Raw genomic sequence first — 17,226 nt, 5'->3', positions numbered from 1 at the left:
GTGATAGACCACGTACCTTTGCATGATAAACCACACACGGAGCCAACGTGTACATGCCTGAATAACTTACACACGAGATGAAATACTCTTTTTGTTAAAAACCACATCAAAGCCACAAAGCCCAACACAAGGCTTCCGCCCCCACAAGGTTATGGAAAGATTTTTTTTATCAATACAACTCAACCAGTTGCCAAACATGTTATACACACTAGGGGCGGGGGGGGGGGGGTATAGGTTTGAAGCTACCCAACAATGGACCACACCGCTAAAAATGCACTTCTAAGCTTGTATATAAAAAATTGCAATGTGGTAGTGCTAAGACATAATTGGACATTTTTCCTTTAGACCAGTCACGAGTTTTCTTCCCTTGTGTACACCGTCTCCACGCCCTTAAAAAAGGTTATTCATAACCGTGTTTTCTGTGACTTGGAGAGAACATTTGTTTTGCAGGAAGTGAATCCTGGGTTATATTTTCCAATTGTCCCTATGTTCTGTTGGTTGTCTCGAATACTAGGGAGTTTGCATTTGTTAGACTTGGGAGTTTGCATTTGTTAGACTCTCGGCGTTTGATGCTTCTGAATTTTGTTTGTAGTACTGTTTGGCAGTGACTAATTTTTGTCCATATGGAAGCAGAGGACCATATGGTCTGTGTGTTGGAAATATGCCCTAGAGGCAATAATAAATTAGTTATTATTATATTTCCTTGTTCATGATAATCGTTTATTATCCATGCTAGAATTGTATTGATAGAAAACTCAGATACATGTGTGGATACATAGACAACACCATGTCCCTAGTAAGCCTCTAGTTGACTAGCTCGTTGATCAATAGATGGTTACGATTTCCTGACCATGGACATTGGATGTCGTTGATAATGGGATCACATCATTAGGAGAATGATGTGATGGACAAGACCCAATCCTAAGCCTAGCACAAGATCATGTAGTTCGTATGCTAAAGCTTTTCTAATGTCAAGTATCATTTCCTTAGACCATGAGATTGTGCAACTCCCGGATACCGTAGGAGTGCTTTGGGTGTGCCAAACGTCACAACGTAACTGGGTGGCTATAAAGGTACACTACAGGTATCTTCTAAAGTGTCTGTTGGATTGGCACGAATCGAGACTAGGATTTGTCACTCCGTGTAAACAGAGAGGTATCTCTGGGCCCACTCGGTAGGACATCATCATAATGTGCACAATGTGATCAAGGAGTTGATCACGGGATGATGTGTTACGGAACGAGTAAAGAGACTTGCCAGTAACGAGATTGAACAAGGTATCGGGATACCGACGATCGAATCTCGGGCAAGTATCGTACCGCTAGATAAAGGGAATTGTATATGGGATTGATTAAGTCCTTGATATTGTGGTTCATCCAATGAGATCATCATGGAACATGTGGGAACCAACATGGGTATCCAGATCCCACTGTTGGTTATTGACCAGAGAGTTATCTCGGTCATGTCTGCATGGTTCCCGAACCCGTAGGGTCTACACACTTAAGGTTCGATGACGCTAGGGTTATAGGGAATAGATATACGTGGTTACCGAATGTTGTTCGGAGTCTCGGATGAGATCCTGGATGTCACGAGGAGTTCCGGAATGATCCGGAGGTAAATATTTATATATGGGAAGTCTTGTTTTGGTCGCCGGAAAAGTTTCGGGTTTTATCGGTGACGTACCGGGACCACCGGGAGGGTCCCGGTGGTCCACCAAGTTGGGCCACCAGTCCCGAAGGGCTGCATGGGCCAAGTGTGGGAGGGGACCAGCCCATGGTGGGCTGGTGCGCCCCCCACCAAGGCCCAAGGCGCCTCCAAGAGGGGAGGGGGGCAAACCCTAGGGCAGATGGGCCCTAAGGCCCACCCCAGGTGCGCCTCCCCCTCTCCCCCTTGTGGCTGCCACCCAGATGGGATCTGGGGGCTGCCGCCACCCCTAGGGAGGGAACCTAGGTGGGGGCGCAGCCCCTCCCCTTCCCCTATATATACTTGAGGTATTGGAGGCTGCAAGACACACGAGTTCCTCTCCTTCTTGGCGCAGCCCTACCCCTCTCCCTCCTCGTCTCTTGCGGTGCTTGGCGAAGCCCTGCTGGAGTACCACACTCCTCCACCACCACCACGCCATTGTGCTGCTGCTGGATGGAGTCTTCCCCAACCTCTCCTTCTCCCCTTGCTGGATCAAGGCGTAGGAGACGTCACCGGGCTGTACGTGTGTTGAACACGGAGGTGCCGTCCGTTCGGCACTAGGATCGTCGGTGATTTGGATCACGACGAGTACGACTCCATCAACCCCGTTCTCTTGAACGCTTGCGGGTAGCGACCTACGAGGGTATGTAGATGCACTCTCTTTCCCTCGTTGGTAGACTTCTCCATAGATAGATCTTGGTGACACGTAGGAAAATTTTGAATTTCTGCTACGTTCCCCATCACTGTGGCCTTTTCATCCATGTGAAAGTAGAGGCACATTGTAGCGATCTACGAGGGTATGTAGATGCACTCTCCTTCCCTCGTTGGTAGACTTCTCCATAGATAGATCTTGGTGACACGTAGGAAAATTTTGAATTTCTGCTATGTTCCCCATCAGTGGCATCATGAGCTAGGTCTATGCGTAGTTTCTATGCACGAGTAGAACACAAAGTAGTTGTGGGCGTTGATTTTGTTCAATATGCTTACCGTTACTAGTCCAATCTTGATTCGGCGGCATTGTGGGATGAAGCGGCCCGGACCGACCTTACACGTAATCTTACGTGAGACTGGTTCCACCGACTGACATGCACTAGTTGCATAAGGTGGCTAGCGGGTGTCTGTCTCTCCCACTTTAGTCGGATCGGATTCGATGAAAAGGGTCCTTATGAAGGGTAAATAGCAATTGGCATATCACGTTGTGGTTTTTGCGTAGGTAAGAAACGTTCTTGCTAGAAACCCATAGCAGCCACGTAAAACATGCAAACAACAATTAGAGGACATCTAACTTGTTTTTGCAGGGTATGCTATGTGATGTGATATGGCCAACAAGAATGTGATGAATGATATGTGATGTATGAGATTGATCATGTTCTTGTAATGGGAATCACGACTTGCATGTCGATGAGTATGACAACTGACAGGAGCCATAGGAGTTGTCTTTATTTATTGTATGACATGCGTGTCATTGAACAACGCCATGTAATTACTTTACTTTATTGCTAACCGGTAGCCATAGTAGTAGAAGTAATAAGTTGGCGAGACAACTTCATGGAGACACAATGATGGAGATCATGATGATGGAGATCATGGTGTCATGCCGGTGACGATGATGATCATGGAGCCCCGAAGATGGAGATCAAAAGGAGCAATATGATATTGGCCATATCATGTCACTATTTGATTGCATGTGATGTTTATCATGTTTATACATCTTATTTGCTTAGAACGACGGTAGTAAATAAGATGATCCCTCATTAAAATTTCAAGAAAGTGTTTCCCCTAACTGTGCACCGTTGCGAAAGTTCGTCATTTCGAAGCACCACGTGATGATCGGGTGTGATAGATTCTTACGTTCACATACAACGGGTGTAAGCCAGATTTACACACGCGAAACACTTAGGTTGACTTGACGAGCCTAGCACGTACAGACATGGCCTCGGAACACAAGAGACTGAAAGGTCGAGCATGAGTCGTATGGTAGATACGATCAACATGAAGATGTTCACCGATGATGACTAGTCCGTCTCACGTGATGATCGGACACGGCCTAGTTGACTCGGATCATGTAATCACTTAGATGACTAGAGGGATGTCTATCTGAGTGGGAGTTCATAAGATGAACTTAATTATCCTGAACATAGTCAAAAGGTCTTCGCAAATTATGCCGTAGCTCGCGCTTCAGTTCTACTGTTTAGATATGTTCCTAGATAAAATTTAGTTGGAAGTTGATAGTAGCAATTATGCGGACTAGGTCCGTAAACTAAGGATTGTCCTCATTGCTTCATAGAAGGCTTATGTCCTTAATGCACCGCTCAGTGTGCTGAACCTCGAACGTTGTCTGTGGATGTTGCGAACATCTGACATACACATATTGATAACTACGTGATAGTTCAGTTAAACGGTTTAGAGTTGAGGCACCGAAGACGGTTTTGAAACGTCGCAAAACATATGAGATGTTTCGAGGGCTGAAATTGGGATTTCAGGCTCGTTCCCACGTCAAGAGGTATAAGACCTCCGACGATTTTTCTTAGCCTGCAAACTAAGGGAGAAAAGCTCAATTGTTGAGCTTGTGCTCAGATTGTCTGAGTACAACAATCATTTGAATCAAGTGGGAGTTGATCTTCCAGATGAGATAGTGATGTTTCTCCGAAGTCATTACCACCAAGCTGCTAGAGCTTCATGATGAACTATAATATATCAGGGACATATATGATGATCCTTGAGATATTCGTGATGTTTGACACCACAAAAGTAGAAATCAAGAAGGAGCATCAATTGTTGATGGTTGGTGAAACCACTAGTTTCAAGAAGGGCAAGGGCAAGAAGGGGTACTTCATGAAACGGCAATTCAGCTGCTGCTCTAGTGAAGAAACCCAAGGTTGAACCCAAACCCGAGACTAAGTGCTTCTGTAATAAGGGGAACAGCCACTGGAGCAGAATTACCCTAGATACTTGGTAGATGAGAAGGCTGGCTAGGTCGATAGAAGTATATTGGATATACATTGTGTTAATGTGTACTTTACTAGTACTCCTAGTAGCACCATGGTATTAGATACCGGTTCGGTTGCTAAGTGTTATTAAACTCGAAATAAAAGGCTGCGGAGTAAACGGAGACTAGCTAAAGGTGAGCTGGCGATATGTGTTGGAAGTTTTTCCCAAGCTTGATGTGATCAAGCATCGCACGCTCCCTCTACCATCGAGATTGGTGTTTGCATTGAGCATAGATGTGATTGGATTATGTCTATCGCAATACGGTTATTCATTTAAGGAGAATAATGGTTACTCTGTTTATTTGAATAATACCTTCAATGGTCTTGCACCTAAAATGAATGGTTTATTGAATCTTGATCGTAGTGATACACATTTTCATGCCAAAGGTATAAGATAGTAATGATAGTACCACACAAATGTGGCACTGCAATTTGAGTCATATCGGTATAAAACGCATGAAGAAGCTCCATGTTGATGGATCTTTGGGCTCACTCGTTTTTGAAAAGTTTGAGACATGCGAACCATGTCTATTGGTGTATATGCATGAAGAAACTCCATGCAAATGGACCGTTCGGACTCACTTGATTTTGAATCACTTGAGACATGCAAATCATACCACATGGGCAAGATGACTGAAAGCCTCGTTTTCAGTAAAATGGAACTAGAAAGCAACTTGTTGGAAGTAATACGTTTTGATGTGTGCAGTCCAATGAGTGCTGAGGCGTGTAGTGGATATCGTTATGTTCTTACTTCATAGATGATTTGAGTAGATGTTGAGTATATTTACTTGATGAATCACGAGTCTGAATTATTGAAAGGTTCAAGTAATTTCAGGGTGAAGGTGAGAGATCGTCGTGACAAGAGGATAAAATATCTATGATATGATCATAGAGATGAATATCTGAATTACGAGTTTGGCACAGAATTAAGACATTGTGGAAATTGTTTCACAGAACACCGTAGTGTGATGGTGTGTCCGAACATCATAACTGCACCCTATTGGATATGATGCATACCATGATGTCTCTTATCGGATTACCACGATAGTTTATGGGTTAGGCATTAGAGACAACCACATTCACTTTAAATAGGGCACCGCGTAATTCTGATGAGATGACACCATATGAACTATGGTTTAGAGAAACCTAAGCTGTCATTTCTTAAAAGTTTGGGGCTGCGACGCTTATGTGAAAAAGTTTCAGGCTGATAACCCAAAGCGGATAAATGCATCTTCATAGGACACCCAAAACAGTTGGGTATACCTCCTGTCTCAGATCCGAAAGCAATAAGGGATTATTTCTAGAATCGGGTCCTTTCTCGAGGAAAAGTTTCTCTCGAAAGAATTGAGTGGGAGGATGGTGGAGACTTGATGAGGTTATTGAACCGTCTCTTCAACTAGTGTGTGGCAGGGCACAGGGAGTTGTTCCTGTGGCACCTACACCAATTGAAGTAGAAGCTTATGATAGTGATCATGAAACTTCAGATCAAGTCACTACCAAACCTTGTGGGATGACAAGGATGCGTACTACTTCAGAGTGGTACGTAATCCTGTCTTGGAAGTCATGTTGCTAGACAACAATGAACCTACGAGCTATGGAGAAGCGATGGTGGACCTGGATTCCAAAATGGCTCGAGGCCATATAATCCGAGAGAGGATCCATATATGAAAACAAAGTGTAGACTTTGGAAGAACTACTTGATGGTCGTAAGGCTGTTAGGTACATATGGATTTTAAAAGGAAGACGGACAATGATGGTAAGTATCACCATTAAGAAAGCTCAACTTGTCGTTAAGATGTTTTTTCCGACAAGTTCAAGGAGTTGACTACGATAAGAATTTCTCACCCGTAGTGATGCTTAAGTCCGTCGGAATCATGTTAGCATTAGCTGTATTTTTTGATTATGAAATCTTACAGATGGATGTCAAAACAAGTTTTCTAACCAAGTTTTCGTAAGAAAAGTTGTATGTGATACAATAGAAGGTTTTGTCAATCCTGAAAGATGCTAACAAGTATGCAAAGCTCCAGCAATCCTTCTAAGGACTGGAGTAAGCATCTCGGAGTTGGAATGTATGCTTTGATGAGATGATCAAAGATTTTGGGTGTATGCAAAGTTTATGAGAAACCTGTATTTCCAAATAAGTGAGTGGGAGCACTATAGAATTTCTGATGAATATATGTTGTTGACATATTGTTGATCAGAAATGACGTAGAATTTTTGGAAAGCATGCAGAGTTATTTGAAAAGTGTTTTTCAATGGAAAACCTGGATTAAGCTACTTGAACGTTGAGCATCAAGATCTATGAGGATAGATCAAAACGCTTAATGGTACTTTCAAATGAGCACATACCTTGACATGATCTTGAAGGTGTTCAAGATGGATCAGTCGAAGAAGGAGTTCTTGCCTGAGTTGTAAGGTATGAAGTTAAGACTTAAAGCTCGACCACGTCATAAGAAAGAGGAAGGACGAAGGTCGTCCCCTATGCTTTTGTCATAGGCTCTATACGGTGTGTCATGCTGAGTACCGCACCTGATGTGTGCCTTGCCACATATCTGGCAAGAGGGTACAAAGGTAATCTAGGATTATATCACTAGAGAGCGGTCTAAATTATCCTTAGAGGAATAAGGATATGTTTCTCGGTTATGGAGGTGATAAAGAGTTCAACGTAAAGAGTTACGTCGATGCAAGCTTAACACCTATCCGGATAGCTCTGAGTAGAGATACCAGATACGTATAATGGAGCAACAATTTAGAATAGCTCCAAGTAGAACAGTTATTTGAAATGGCTCCAAATGTAGCGTAGTAGTTGCATCCACAAGATGACATAGAAATTTGCGAAGTACATACGGGTCTGAATGTTGCAGACCCGTTGACTGAAACCTCTCTGACAAGCATAACATGATCAAACCCAGAACTCTTTGGGTGTTAGTCACATGGGGATGTGACCTTGAGTGTTAATCACATAGCGATATGAACTGGATTATTGACTCTAGTGCAAGTGGGAGACTGTTGGAAATATGCCCTAGAGGCAATAATAAATTAGTTATTATTATACTTCCTTGTTCATGATAATCGTTTATTATCCATGCTAGAATTGTATTGGTAGGAAACTCAGATACATGTGTGGATACATAGACAACACCATGTCCCTAGTAAGCCTATAGTTGACTAGCTCGTTGATCAATAGATGGTTATGGTTTCCTGACCATGGACATTGGATGTCGTTGATAACGGGATCACATCATTAGGAGAATGATGTGATGGACAAGACCCAATCCTAAGCCTAGCACAAGATCATGTAGTTCGTATGCTAAAGCTTTTCTAATGTCAAGTATCATTTCCTTAGACCATGAGATTGTGCAACTCCCGGATACCGTAGGAGTGCTTTGGGTGTGCCAAACATCACAACGTAACTGGGTGGCTATAAAGGTACACTACAGGTATCTCCAAAAGTGTCTGTTGGGTTGGCACAAATCGAGACTGGGATTTGTCACTCCGTGTAAACGGAGAGGTATCTCTGGGCCCACTCGGTAGGACATGATCATAATGTGCACAATGTGATCAAGGAGTTGATCACGGGATGATGTGTTACGGAACGAGTAAAGAGACTTGCCGGTAACGAGATTGAACAAGGTATCGGGATACCGACGATCGAATCTCGGGCAAGTATCGTACCGCTAGATAAAGGGAATTGTATACGGGATTGATTAAGTCCTTGACATCGTGGTTCATCCAATGAGATCATCGTGGAACATGTGGGAGCCAACATGGGTATCCAGATCCCGCTGTTGGTTATTGACCAGAGAGTTATCTCGGTCATGTCTGCATGGTTCCCGAACCCGTAGGGTCTACACACTTAAGTTTCGATGATGCTAGGGTTATAGGGAATAGATATACGTGGTTACCGAATGTTGTTCGGAGTCCCGGATGAGATCCCGAACGTCATGAGGAGTTCCAGAATGATCCGGAGGTAAAGATTTATATATGGGAAGTCATGTTTTGGTCGCCGGAAAAGTTTCGGGTTTTATCGGTAACGTACCGGGACCACCGGGAGGGTCCCGGTGGTCCACCAAGTGGGGCCACCAGTCCCGGAGGGCTGCATGGGCCAAGTGTGGGAGGGGACCAGCCCCTGGTGGGCTGGTGCGCCCTCCCACCAAGGCCCAAGGCGCCTCCAAGAGGGGAGGGGGGCAAACCCTAGGGCAGATGGGCCCTAAGGCCCACACCAGGTGCGCCTCCCCCTCTCCCCCTTGTGGCTGCCACCCAGATGGGATCTGGGGGCTGCCGCCACCCCTAGGGAGGGAACCCTAGGTGGGGGCGCAGCCCCTCCCCTTCCCCTATATATACTTGAGGTATTGGAGGCTGCAAGACACACGAGTTCCTGTCCTTCTTGGCGCAGCCCTACCCCTCTCCCTCCTCGTCTCTTGCGGTGCTTGGCGAAGCCCTGCTGGAGTACCACGCTCCTCCACCACCACCACGCCGTTGTGTTGCTTCTGGATGGAGTCTTCCCCAACCTCTCCTTCTCCCCTTGCTAGATCAAGGCGTAGGAGACGTCACCGGGCTGTACGTGTGTTGAACACGGAGGTGCCGTCCGTTCGGCACTAGGATCGTCGGTGATTTGGATCACGACAAGTACGACTCCATCAACCCCGTTCTCTTGAACGCTTGTGTGTAGCGATCTACAAGGGTATGTAGATGCACTCTCCTTCCCTCGTTGGTAGACTTCTCCATAGATAGATCTTGGTGACACGTAGGAAAATTTTGAATTTCTGCTACGTTCCCCATCACTGTGGCCTTTTCATCCATGTGAAAGTAGAGGCACATTGTGGTGCTAGTTTGTTGGGTTTTGTCTCCGACCATCGTGTCGTGATGATTTTGCAGGTACTTCGAGAGGCCCTTGAGTTTGCCGGAATGTCGATTAACTTCCGTTCCGGCAAATTCGGGTACTCCATAATGTCCTATTTTCAGCAAAGGTCATGCTGAAATTTTCCGTGAATTTTAGCATGACTTTGCTAAAAATAGGACATATGGGGTACTTGCAACTAATGCATGGGCCGGGGTATCTTAGTACTTAATTAAGTAGGATCAACTCCCTCTTGTGTTATACATATAGAAGTGTGATATCAACTCATAGTTATTACTAATGTCAGTTGCTCGTCATCGATAAACCCTAATCTGGTAGGATGACCTACTAAAAAAGCCCATACCACATATTCTATTTGGATGGCCCGTCTAACCCTTGACCATAAATACTTGAGATGGCTGTAGCAGGCTTAAAGAAAGAAATGTTTTTAGGCCAACTCCACTGGGCCTGGCTGAAAATGCACAAGTGTGCATGACTAACAATATTCTATTGTAAAGCTAAACAGGAAAGAGGAACCACTCATCCTAACCATTTGCTCTCAAAATTACCACTTCACTTCTTACTACTGAAAATCTTAGACCATCTCCATTCACCAATAGCTCAAACCAGTTCGAAGGGCGTGTTTTCACCACAGTGTGGATTATCTTATTGGACCCAACGCAAGAGATGATGTAGTTTTGAATTATGAACGTAGGAAATGTCGTCATCGGACGACGAAAGTCTCCCGGGGGAGTGCGGCTGGTGCCACGACGATCGAGGTCTGTGCGATAGGCCTCACCTGGATGATGATCGACGCTTCAGCATTAAGCTCGAGGAGACCTTCGAAGTTGAAACGGTACACAACGACGACAAGTGTTATTTTCATAATTAAGCATGACTTCAACTATTTCAACGTGTAATTTTCATCTTTTACAATTCGAGTATAGCTTATCCCATGCCATGCAAGACACTATGTCTCGGAGAGGATGGATTTTGAAGACCATGAAAATTCTAAAACAAAGAAAATTCACCTAAGGACTCGTCACGATGTGGATTTTGAAGTAAATCTGTATAATTCTGGGAGCGTAATCCATTTTGGTTGCAAAAATTGGGAAGAATTTTGCAAGATGTATGGTTTTGCTGAGGGTATGCTTGTCACCATGGATCTTGGTGATCCTGACATCGCCCAAGACAATATGGACATTTGGGTCCTTGTTGACACGCCTCCAGTTCTACCGCTATGTGAGTTTCTCAAACATAGTTAATTATTAACTAATTTATACTGTTCATTTCAAAATAGTTGACATCTTATTTCCATTGACATCTTATGTTCATTCTTCAAAGAATGTGCGAGAGATGGTAGACAAAACCCACTACACTGATGGCTCCGAATTAACTTACAAGGAGAAAAATCATCTGGTCGGATTTTGTACTGACATTGAGAATTACAATATCTACAATCAAACTCCTCAACATTATGGTCAATACGTGCCACTAGTGCATGTGCTGAACTACGGTAACTACCATGGAGATACCCTGGTAAGATTTTTTTACTATTACGACATCCATGCATCTTTTGCATACTTCTAAAACTAGTACATCATTGCTAACTATGAAGTTATTACTATGTTTTTCAACAGATAATCCCAGATAATTGTGTGCCTCATTTGATGTGTCAGAAAGGTAGCCTTAATGTTTTGAACATACAGCCAGGTCATCCTACGAATCTCAACTGTCCATACCAGATTTCTAAAAGAAGTGGAGACATGCAAATCAAAGGATGGAAAAAATGTATGGACAGTCGTAAGAAGGTTCTTGGAAGCAAAAGGAAGCGAAGCGCAAGAATTGGAGACAGGATGATCTCCATTCTCCATAATGGAGAGTCAGGGTCTATTTTGTTTTATGCTATTTTACCTTAAATAGGGTATTTAGGTCATGTTTAGGCATAGCAGTAGCAGTAGTACGGAGATAAGAGAGGACACATCTCTCAAATATCTCTGAATGCAGCATTACTTTCGACAAACTCGCTACTCGCGGTCTCGATACTTGTAATGTTCTAACTTTGTTCGGTATTTTAAATTCGGAGACTAATACGATGAATTGTATTCAGAGACTAATCTTCTATTGTATTCGATAAATCTGCTATTTATATGTTGTGCTCTCTATATTATGTGCAGTAATATGTTTTGTAACCTATGCAAATATCAGAAAAGAAAAAAAAATCCCTAATATTCATACTAGTGGCGCACCACTCAGCACTTTAGTGGCGCACTGCAAAATGCACACTAGTGGCACATCATCAACTAGTGTGCCATTAGTAAGCCAGAGCACATGGGTAAATATGCCCCCTGGGAGGCATACTAATGGTGCATCGTGGGATATACTAATGGCGCGCCATTAGTAAAAAATTCTAATGGCGTGATGCTAGTGGCGCACATATAGTGCGCCATTAGTAGCCAAAATAGGTGCGCCACTAGCAGGCCTTTTCCTAGTAGTGCACCTAGCTTAATAGGGTCAAGCATAGGGACAAGCATGTGTCCACTAGTTTCGACATCCTGGCTAAATAGGAATTATAGACTACTCATATCAATAAGGAATTCTTTTTTTTCAGCAGCCCATTCGCAAGCAATCAAAGTTAATCGTGATTGACTTGAAATTTTTTGAGGATGAGTGACCAACTGAAAGTTGATCTTATGAGTGCACGAATGAGGACAAAGTGTATGAAAAGACTAGTGTTGGGCCTGTGGAGCCAATATAGATTCCGCCAAGCGTAACGGTCGAGAACCCGGTGGCTGTGACCGGAGTGTTACATTTTTAATAGACTTGAAACTTCTAGCCTTCAAGGCACACTACCAATTATCACCAGCACTTGCTTCATCTACTCGATTGGGCTCTCGCTTCTGCTTCTTGGAGAGGGTGGTATGAAAAGGATTGGATCTATAGTCTTGGTTTACCGAAGACGTGGGAGAAGAGAGTTAAATGGGAGATACTTATCTTCTAGTCATATTATGGTCTACCAAGTTTACGCAAGCAAGTCATGAAGATGAAAAGCTACAAAGCTCATGTACTATGTTCTTTGTTTTTCGACCTCAATTTAGGGTCGCCGATGACGTACACTTCCTAGTCTTTTTTAGGCATGCTCACTATCTAACCTAGCTAGGTTCCCTGGGCTTAGCCTAGGGCTTCCAGATTAGGTATGTGCAGGATTGGGTTTAGCAGGTGTGTGTAGGTGGTACGAGGGGGAGCTATGTTGGGAGGGGGTACCTATGCCCCACAAGACAGTGAGGGGAAGGGTAGGGGTTATGCCCAATTGGATATGTGTGGGCTGTGGGCAGGGTAGGAAGGAGCTATGCCTCTTGGAATATGTGCATGGAGGGAGGGTCCGAGGATTTACAAATCTAGATATGGCATCTCGTGTGTTGCTACGAGAATTAGTTACAACTATTTTGATGAGATTTGGTTGTATGGAATATTAGTATTTGGGTTCACAATATGAGAACTGAAACTACATATAATTTATTACATTTTTATAATGTATACCTGTAGATCATTTGTTGAATGTGAGTAACATGCTCTCACATTCAACAAAAGACCAACATTTGTTGAATGTGAATATTAGTATTTGGGTTCACAATACGAGAACTGAAACTACATATAATTTATTACATTTTTATAATGTTTACTTGCAGATCATTTGTTGAAGGTATAATGCCACCATGCATGTAAAAAGACCAACATTAACATGCATGTTACTCACATTCTTTTTTTTCCCTCGCAAAAAAAAGAATGTGAGTAACATGCATGTTAATGTTGGTCTTTTTAACGGCTGCTACAAAAAAGTCGGCTTATATCTGCCAGTTTTAAGTCGCCCCGATTGCCGTTCGATCGGACGCGTCTCCGCCGTCCGATCCAGATAGAAACTGGGCCAGGAGCGGTCGTTGCCACCGACAAATCGTTGCAACGACGCTCATGCTGCAACGCAACAAAGAGGAAACAGACAGCACCTCGCCTGGTCCCCCGCAGATCGCGGGCGGCGATGGCTGCCGCTCCCCCACCCTCCGGCGCCGCTCCGCCGCCAAAATTGAACATCAACAGGACATCTGGCAGTGCACCGCCACCCCAAATCATCGCATCGCTTCTCCCCCGACCCCTGCATCGACCCCGATGGCGCAACATATCTACAGGGATATGCTCGCCTCCGTCTTAGCTCCAACCTCCCATGGATCCGCTGCATCCAGGTGGACGGATCCACCTCTGGCGAGCTACGAAGCACCCGCGACGAGCAGCTACCGAAATCCGCCGGTGTTCTTCCCAGAAAAACCACCATCCACAGCTACAGTCAATTCCATCAATTCCTCTGCATATTGGGTCAGCTCCTTTACCCCTAGCGCACATGCTTCCATTATTTGTTGCAATGGAGCTTCAGTTAGTAATGGAGTTTCAGTTAGTAAATGAGATTCAGTTAGTAATGCAGCATATTTCAGCACATTCAGTGAAAAGGAATTTTAATGGAGCTTCAGGTAGTAATGCAGCAGATTCAGTTAGTAATGGAGCTTCAGTTGGTAATGCAGCTTCAGTATACTGTCGATGAAAAATTTTCAGAAGGAATTTTCAACAAAAATGTTCAGTTTCATTAGTACTAGTACTATTATGTTTCCAGTGGTGTGCATTTGAAAAAAAAACAGAAACAGAAACTGTAGGCTGCTGCAATAAAAAAACCGAAAGTTCAGAAAAGTTTAGTTTCATTGACTTAACTCCTTCTGTAAAAAATGAAGAAGTTCAGGAAAGTTTTCATTGCCTAGATGATTACAGTGGTTCAGTAGATTGAGATTGTTGTTGTTGAAAAATTCAAAAACCATTGTTTCCACTATGGAGTGTTGAACTTAAGAAATGTGCATGATTGCTTCTTGCTTCTTCCTTCTTCTGTTGAAATGGTCATTACTAACTGATATAATTTAGCATTTACATACTGTTGCATAGAAGACAAAAAAATGGTATTAGTATTAAAATCCCTGATGTATTGGGTTTTGTTGGACATTTAGGCTGCTGGTGAAGAGACAGGAGGTGAGGAGAGCTATGCACAACCACATGTTGCAACAAATGGAGGGATGTCTTCGGATGCCGGGCACAACTCAACCGCTGCAATGTACGATGATGATCAAGAGGATGATGATATTTCATCTCAGCCGCTTATGCCCTATGTTGGCATGGAATTTGACTCTATTGATGATGCCAAGGAATTTTACAATGAATATGCATTCAAGATGGGCTTTGGCACACGCATTTGCGCTTCTAAAAAAAGCCAGAAGAGAGGTCCTCCAATACTTATCAAGAAGGTTTTCCAGTGTGTGCATGCAGGGAAGCCGGAAAGTAAAGGGAACAGTAGCACTGCTTCTGAAGGGGTCTCAATGGGAGCAGCATCGTCTAGCAAACAGAATTGGTTTGAAATGGATGCCGGCAGCAAGCGTCGAAAGAATCGGCTACTGCGACATGATTGCAAAGCTCACCTGATTGTTGGCATCAAAGGCAATAAATGGGTTGTATCACATTTTGTTGCAGAGCATACACACCCTCTAATGCCACAGCCGAAGCTTGTCCGCTACTACTACTCACACTGCAAAATCCCGGAAGAAGATAAGGATCTCATAATGACTATGCATGATGTAAACTTCTCAACTTCGTCATGCATGGGAATGCTTGGAAGGGTGCGTGGCGGAGACCGCAGGATACTACCATATGTCAAGAGGGATGTTTCAAACTTTCGGTCCAAGCTGCGACAAAACCTAAACCTCCGAGACATGGATTTCACAATTCAGTACTTTGAGAGGCGGCAAGCTGAGAACCCTCAATTCTACTATGCAAAAACAGTTGACAAGGAGACCAACTCTGTCACAGGGCTCTTTTGGGTGGATGGGAGGACAAGGGCATTGTACCCCAAGTACAAAGATTGTATCTTCTTTGATACAACATTTTGCACAAATCGGTACAACATGTCGTTCGCTCCGATTGTTGGAGTGAACAACCACTTGCAAACGGTGTTGCTGGGTTGTGCACTGTTGCCAAATGAACAGATTGAAACTTTCAAGTGGGTGTCCCAGCATTTTTTGCTTGCGATGAACAATGAACACCCATTAAACATTATGACCGACCAGGACAAGGCCATGGAAACTGCCATATCTCAAGTGCTGCCAAACATGGTGCATAGATGCTGCAAATGGCACGTCCAACGAAAAGCGCGTGAGAAGTTGGGCAGGATAATGAGTAAGGATGAGGTTTTTGAGCAAGCTTTCTACACTTGCATCAATGATTCTGACACGGTTGATGAATTTGAAGAGAATTGGCAGCACATGATACATTGCTTCGACTTGGTTGATAATAGGCATCTATGCAACATGTGGAAGACTCGTGAAACCTGGGCTCCAGCATTCTTTCGGAAGTGTTTTTCCCCTTTACAAGCACTACGGGGAGGTCAGAGGGACTAAACTCCTACTTCAAGACATTTGTTAATCCTCAGGACTCGGTCTGGAGGTTTGTGCAACAGTATGAGGTGTTGCAAGAGACTATGCTAGACCGTGAGGACAATCAAGCTTTCATTGGAGCAGCAACCACAGCCCCGCTTTACTCACGGTACAGAACTGAGTGTCAGGCAGTTGGTTTCTACACCCGTAACGTGTTTGGCAAGTTTCAAGCAGAAGTGACTGTCTCCACAGGGTTTGTGATGAACCAGGTTCCTTCTCCTGACATTGGAAGCATGAGATTTGAGCTCTTTTCAAATTACTATGAAGACCCCAAGATATTTACAGTGAATGTTGTGCTGGCAGAAGAGATATTTGAGTGCAGCTGCAATTGTTTTGAGATGAATGGAATCGTATGTGCACACATCATTAGAGTGATGGTCCACCTCAATGTCCAAGCTATACCGCAACGCTACTTGCTAGAAAGGTGGTCAGAACGAGCAACAACACCAACAGGTGGTAGTGGCCATCTTCTCGATTTCGCTCTCCCTTCAAACAATACACTCAAGTACAACTCGTTGTGCAGAAAATTCACATGGTTGGCCTCCCAAGCTTGTAGCAATGACGTTGCCTGCAAAATACTAAATGATGCAACTCATGCGCTTGAGCCCATTATACTTGTAGCTAGGAGAGGGGAACTACCAGAGCAGCAGGAAGCGCAACAGCACCAGCCAGATCATCATCAGAGCACAACACAGGGGGGAAGCCAGCAAACAGCAATGCATCAAAGGGGGCCAACTCATCAGCAAAAATATCCCCAGATGCAGCAGCAACAGACACCACTTGAACCAAAGCAACAACAGCCAAAACATCCAGGGGAGAAGCAACCAGATTGCCCCACGCAGCAGCAACAAGCGGCTACCACACATGTAGCACATGATACCGGGGAGGTACCCATGCTTCAAAACCCAGCACGTGTGCCGAAGAAAGGGCGACCGACGGAGAAGTCTAAGAGAAGAAAGACTTTACTTGAGCAATGAGAAGATGCTCAAAAGAAGAAGGCAAAAACAGACGAGAAGAAGAAAGAAACCAAGCCCAAAAGGAAACCTGGACCAAAGAAGAAAACATATATCTGCTCATATTGCAAAGAAGATGATCACAGTGTTGTAACATGTGAGTTGTTGAAGGCTGCAATGGCTGTTGAGAAATGCAACTACTGTAAAGAGCCTGATCATGCAATGAAGCATTGTCCCTACCT

This window comes from Triticum aestivum, chromosome 6A, assembly GCF_018294505.1.
Source record: "Triticum aestivum cultivar Chinese Spring chromosome 6A, IWGSC CS RefSeq v2.1, whole genome shotgun sequence".
Taxonomy (NCBI): Eukaryota; Viridiplantae; Streptophyta; class Magnoliopsida; order Poales; family Poaceae; genus Triticum; species Triticum aestivum.
The sequence above is the reverse complement of the archived record's forward strand: the minus strand, read 5'-3'. Positions refer to the sequence as shown.